The 6,201-nt window shown below is 40.0% G+C and overlaps 1 pseudogene; it reads left to right on the top strand.

Moving 5' to 3' along the window:
* The first annotated feature begins 861 nt into the window (after positions 1-861).
* On the top strand, positions 862-2,250 carry LOC103080724 (trifunctional enzyme subunit beta, mitochondrial pseudogene; annotated as a pseudogene).
* Positions 2,251-6,201: the final 3,951 nt, after the last annotated feature.

Genomic DNA, 6,201 nt, shown 5'->3' on the forward strand with positions numbered 1-6,201 from the left:
GCCTGACTCTTAACACCCAGTGAATTAAAAGGCCAGTTTTAAATGCAAAACAAAAACAAAAATAAAACAAACAAACAAAAAATTTTTGAGAGAAAAAAACCCCACCAACCTAGAAGTCTGTAACCTGTGAAATTATCCTTCAAAAGTGAAGGAGAGAAAAACAAAAGTGAAGGAGAAATAGACTTTCTCAGATAAATAAAACTTGAGGGAATTTGTTGCCAGGAGACATGTCTTGCAAATGATGTTTTTAAAAGTTTTTTGGCAGAGGAGATGAGGCTCAGAGGCTGCCCCAGCCCCTGCAGGAGAGTTCTGCCTGGGCTCGGGAACATCCTAACCAGACTCACCTGAGCACAGAGCATCCTGGAGACAGTGAAGCTGCCAGTCACCAGGGAGGCCACCATTCTGAGGTGAAGACTAGAAAGTGCTTAAAGTTGGGGTAGGGGAGCAGAGGGCTTTACTTTCTGCAGCCTGGTGCTAGCCAAGCCCCCAAGATACTTCCTGACTAATCTCACCCCACCCCCACGCTAACTTCCTGCAGGTCCCTTAACACTGCCCTTCACTTTGACTAAAGGGGTAGAAAGAACTCTTCCTCCATTGAAAGGAAGAAGGCTCATCAAGAAGAGGTCATATGCTGGGTTGTTTAGTCAGGTGACTGGCAGACAGCTAGGCCTCTAGAGCCTGATGGCCTGCACGATGGTTCTTTCTAGGCTGGATCCACTTCTAAGTCCCTCTGACCTCTGAAACTTAGGGCTAAGCCCCGCCCACAACGGGAGCCCAAGCATATGAGAACTAAGGTGGGACCACTTCAGGATGACTTCCATCTTGACTTACACTTGAAAAAAATCTTCTAAGTTTAGCAAAATGGGCTCTCAGATTTTCTTGAGTCCTCTGAGCTGTTCCTACTAGCTACCAGCTGCCCCAGCTTCCCAGACCAAATCAAAGAAGACCTTGGCTAAACCCTATAAAAGGAATGTGGCGGTGATAGATGACGTTCACACTCCATTTCTGCTGCCAGGCACTTCATATAAAGACTTGATGACATGTAATTTGGCTAGAGGAGTACTTTCAGATTTGTAGCAACAGACCAGTGTCCCAAAGGAAGTTGCTGATTATATCATCTTTGGCATAGTTATACAGGAAGTGAAAAGAAGCAATGTGGCTAGAGAGGCTGCCCTTGGAGATGACCTCTCTGACACATCTCCTGTATACACTGTCACCATGGCTTGCATTTTTGCTAACCAAACCAGGACCACAGATGTTGGCTTGATTACTTCTGGCCAGTATGATGTGGTCATGGCAGGTGGTGTAGAGTTAATATCTTATGTCCCTATTTGTAATTTGAGGAAACACATGCTTGATCTCAATAAGTCCAAGACTCTAGGTCAGTGACTATCTTTAATATCTAAATTCAGATTGAATTTCCTATCATCTGAGCACGACCATGCATCACTCTGAAGACTGACTTGCCTCTGCCCTGCTGTTTCTCGACTGGAACAGGGTGAGTACGCACTGCACTTGCACAGTCTGGCCAAGAAGGCACAGGATGAAGGACTCCCTTCTGATGTTGTACATCTTCAAAGTATCAGGAAAAGATACAGTTACCAAAGATAGTGGCATTTGTCCTTCTTGAAGCAGATGGCCAAAATAAAACCTACATTCATCAAGCCCTATGGCACAGTGACAGCTGCAAATTCTTCTTTCCTGACTGATGGCTCATCTGCAATGCTGAGGAAAAGGCTCTGGCCTTGGGTTATAACCCAAAAGCATATTTGAGGGATTTTGTGCATTTGTCTCAGGATTCGAAAGATCAACTTTTACTCGAACCAACATATGCTACTCTAAAAGTGATAGAAAAGGCAGGATTAACAATGAATGGTATTGATGCTTTGGAATTTCATGACGCTTTCTCAGGTCAGAGTTTAGCTAATGGTAAAGCTATAGATTCTGATTAGTTTGTACAAAACTACATGGATTAAAATAAAGTTGGGTTGCCTCCTTTGAAGAAGTTTAACAACTGGGGTGAGTCACTGTCCTTGGGACACCTGTATGGAGCCATTGGCTGCCAAAAAATTATGGAAGGAAGCAGGCCAGTATGGCTCAGTGGCTGTCTATGCAGGTGGAGTGAAGGGCCATGCTATGATAGATGATAGACCAGGAAAAAGTGACTTGGAGTTTCTGCGCAACACTCACACTAGACAAGGCCATTTCAGTACATTACTGAGTGACATATACAGTTACTACTTCTCTTAGGAAAACACAATGTGTGGCCTTCTGTTAAACCTTTGCGATTAAACCTTGCTAGTGTTCTGAGCTTTCCAATAATCATGGTTTACTGCTCTTTCAGGGATTTCTCAGTCACCATAATCTCACACAGTGATATGTTTAAGAAATTGTTTTTGGTCTCTATTTTCATTAAAGATTAAACAAAGGGTTGCAATTTGAGATGTGGGAAAAAATACAGACTGCTATAGGAAACCATAACTAGGAGACTAAGATGAACATTTATCTACTCAAGGGGAAAAAATGCAATTCCTCTTGAGATTTGAAGAATTATTTGATATAATCTATACTGATTTTTCATACTACAAAATAAATAATTTGGGGGAAGTTAAAAATGTTAAAAGCATAACGAAATCCAAAATAAGAGGGAATATATGTATACGTGTAGCTGATTGACTTTGCTGTACAGTAGAAACTAATGCAACATTGTAAAGCAACTATACTCCAACAAAATTAATTTAAATAAATAAATAAAAATGCTAAAAGCATAAAGAAGTTTAAAAATACCATTTTTTGCTTACAACTTATATCTGCAGTCACCATGTTTTGTAAATTGGTAATATATTTGTTTTCCACTATTCATATATTATTTCAGAAAGTTTCTATTTATTTATCAGAATATTTTATAAATATAAGGATTGTTTACTATATCTATATCTGAGGTTCTACCACCAAGAAGAGGAAATATGTAAATACAATAATATTCAGTGTATATTTTAAATCCCTTACCTCCATGTTCCCAGGTGACTGAAAAGAGGAAAGCATGGCACAGGAAATCAAGAGGGGAAAAAGGCAACTTTTAAAAAATCTAGTGTTTCTTACAGGAAGAGAGGAAAAAGAATGGAGGGAGGTGAAAGGAAAACATAGGGTCTTTTTTCAAAATGTTGCCATTGAGATAGGGAGAAGAGAAGTGAGCAGATAAAGATAAATAGATAGATAATAGATAACGGATAGATAGATGGATATTAGATTGATGTTATGGGCTGAATTGTGTTCCCTCAAAATTCACATATTGAAGTCCTAACCAGAACCTCAGAATGTGATTGTACTTGAAGATGGGGTCTTTAAAGAGGTAATTAAGTTAAAATGAGATCATTAGTGTGGGCCTTGATCCAGTCTCACCGGTGACCTTATAAGAAGAGGACATTTGGACACACAAAGAAACAAAGGGTGCACTTACACAGACGGACAACCATCTACAACCATCCAGAGGCAGCAAGAGAGCGACCATCTACAAGCCAAGAAGAGAGGTCTCAGGAAAAACCAAATTTGCCGACACTTGGTAGACTTTCAGCCACCATAACTGTGAGAAAGTGCATTTCTGGGGACTTCCCTGGTGGTCCAGCAGTAAAGAATCCTCTTTCCAATACAGGGGACAGGGGTTCAATCCCTGGGTGGGGAACTAAGATCCCACATGCCGCGGGGCAACAAAGCCCGCACCACAACTACTGAGCTCACACACCTCAACGAGAGAGCCCGTGTGCCGCAAACTACAGAGCTCATGTGCTCTGGAGACTGCGCGCCACAACTAGAGAAGAGAAAAGCTGTACATCACAACTAGAGAGAAGGATGCGCACGGCAACAAAGAGCCCGCGTGCTGCAAAGAGCACCGCAATGGAAAATCCCACATGCCGCAAGGAAGATCCCGCTGTCACAACAAAGACCCGACACAGCCAAATAAATAAATAAATAAATATTAAATAAAGAAAAAGAAAAGCTCTTTATGAACCTTAAAAAGAAAAACAAAACAAAGTGTATTTCTGTTGTTTAAACCACCCAATTTGTGGCTAAACAAAACAACACAATAAATGTTTTCCCTATCCCTATTTGGGATTCTGTGAGGAGACCGCCTTTTACAGTGTCTATATGTTAATCTGCAACAGGCCCAACAGACAAATATGCCACCAGGGATTATGCCCACAATTTCCCGAAGCTCCTACAACTTAGGTAATAGAGCATTTCCTGTGTGCTCCCTGGGGGAGACCCAGAAAGAGTCCATGGACCTGCTCTTATGAAGGTCCTTCACTGCAGTAAGAGTGTGAGGTGACCCTAAATGGAGGCTGTGGGATGGGATGACCTGAGCCATAGGTACAATAGAGGCTGTGACTTGTCACAGAAAGACTGCAGTGCTAGCAAGAGTTGGCCAGCGCAAGTTGGCAGGGAACCTAGTATTTAATATGATGTATTGCCACAGAAACTACCAAAGACCCACAGGACAGGAAGAGGACAGACCCATGGATCTAAAGACACCTTCTCTTAACAGTGGAGGCAGGTAAGCTTTTCTCTTAACAGAGATACCAATCTGGGAAGGAGTAGGGAAGGAGAAATCCTAATAAAACCTATATATTTACAAAATGCCAAAGAGAGTGTTTAAAATGAAAGGTCCACTGTCTGTGTAATGCCCACACTACCCTGGCCTAAGAGGACTCATGAATACTGATGGGTACCTTAATTTTTTGTTAAATCGCCTATACAGGCAAGAAACCATAATCCCCTATCCACTCCCACTATCTGTGTATACATATAAGACTCCACAACAAGTACATGTTTCTCTTTTGCTGAACTCATAAAAGGTAACTCTGGATTAGGCTATTAGAAGTATTTAAGCTATTGAAGTTGCTGATTCCAACAATATTTGAGTTGATATTAAAATAGCAGAACGTATTTTATTATTTCATCAGAAAAGAAATCTGACAGGTGGCGAGGAAACTAGACTCTGGAAAGGTGACTATTAGCCCCCATGCAATGGAGGGTCTACACGAGCTTAAGCACAACCAGCGTCAGTCATATCTTAGGAAATGGAGTGAATGTGTCTTTGGTAAAGAAGCATAAATAAAACTACAAAGAAATAGGAAATGAAAGAATGGAAAAGAAATATGGTGGGGGGAGAGTAAGGGGCAGAAAAATAAATAAACTCTAATGTTTAACCTCATTTAAATTGTATAATTTCATAGAGACACAGATGTAGAGAACAAACACATGGATACCAAGGGGGAAAAGGGGGGATAAACTGGGAGATTGGGATTGACATAGACACACTACTATGTATAAAATAGATAACTAATGAGAACATACTGTATAGCACAGGGAACTCTACTCAGTACCCTGTGGTGACCCAAATGGGAAGGAAATCCAAAAAAGAGGGGGTGCATGTATATGTATAGCTGATTCACTTTGCTGTACAGCAGAAACTAACACAACATTGTAAAGCAACTATACTCCAATAAATAATAAAAAAATAAATTTTATAATTTCAAAATGTTTTCATGAAAACATATTTCTAAACTTTTGTTCCTCAAGGGTCTATGACAGGAGCTAGCAAATTATAACATGTGAGGAAATCCAAACTTGCAAGGCTAACCAAGAAAAAAGAGAGAAGAGACAAATTACTAATATCAGAGACATTTGTATTAAAAATTGAGAGAGATCCTACCCTAGTCATTCAAGATATACCCCACACAAGATCTCTCTTAGACACAGATTCAAGTGGAAAAAGGAAAACTTTAATTTTATATCCTATTTTCTAGTGTACCAGTGTCAGAGCTCTTCTCGAAACAACCTCTTTGATGAAATGCGGAAAGCAGAAATGTGACTTGGATATTATTGCTTAGTGCAGAAAATACAAGATTCGTAGCAGGCATGATATGAAAATTAGAAAGTAATTCTTCAAGCAGTGAAAGGAAACAGAATAATCAGTAAACACTAGTGGCTGTCTACTTAATAAGAAGACTAGTTTTACCAGGTCTGAGCTAATTGCCATATTCTGGGTTTAAATTAATGAAGTTGTAACAAAATCGTTTTTACACTAAGCAATCTTCTATGTCTTTACTGTGGGTGGGATATGAGACATACTTAGTAAGGTATTAAAACAGATTGTTTGAAAAATAGATTGAACAGATGGAATAATGAACCCAACAACTC

Source organism: Lipotes vexillifer, unplaced genomic scaffold (genome assembly GCF_000442215.2).
Source record: "Lipotes vexillifer unplaced genomic scaffold, Lipotes_vexillifer_v1.1 scaffold973, whole genome shotgun sequence".
NCBI classification, from domain to species: domain Eukaryota; kingdom Metazoa; phylum Chordata; class Mammalia; order Artiodactyla; family Lipotidae; genus Lipotes; species Lipotes vexillifer.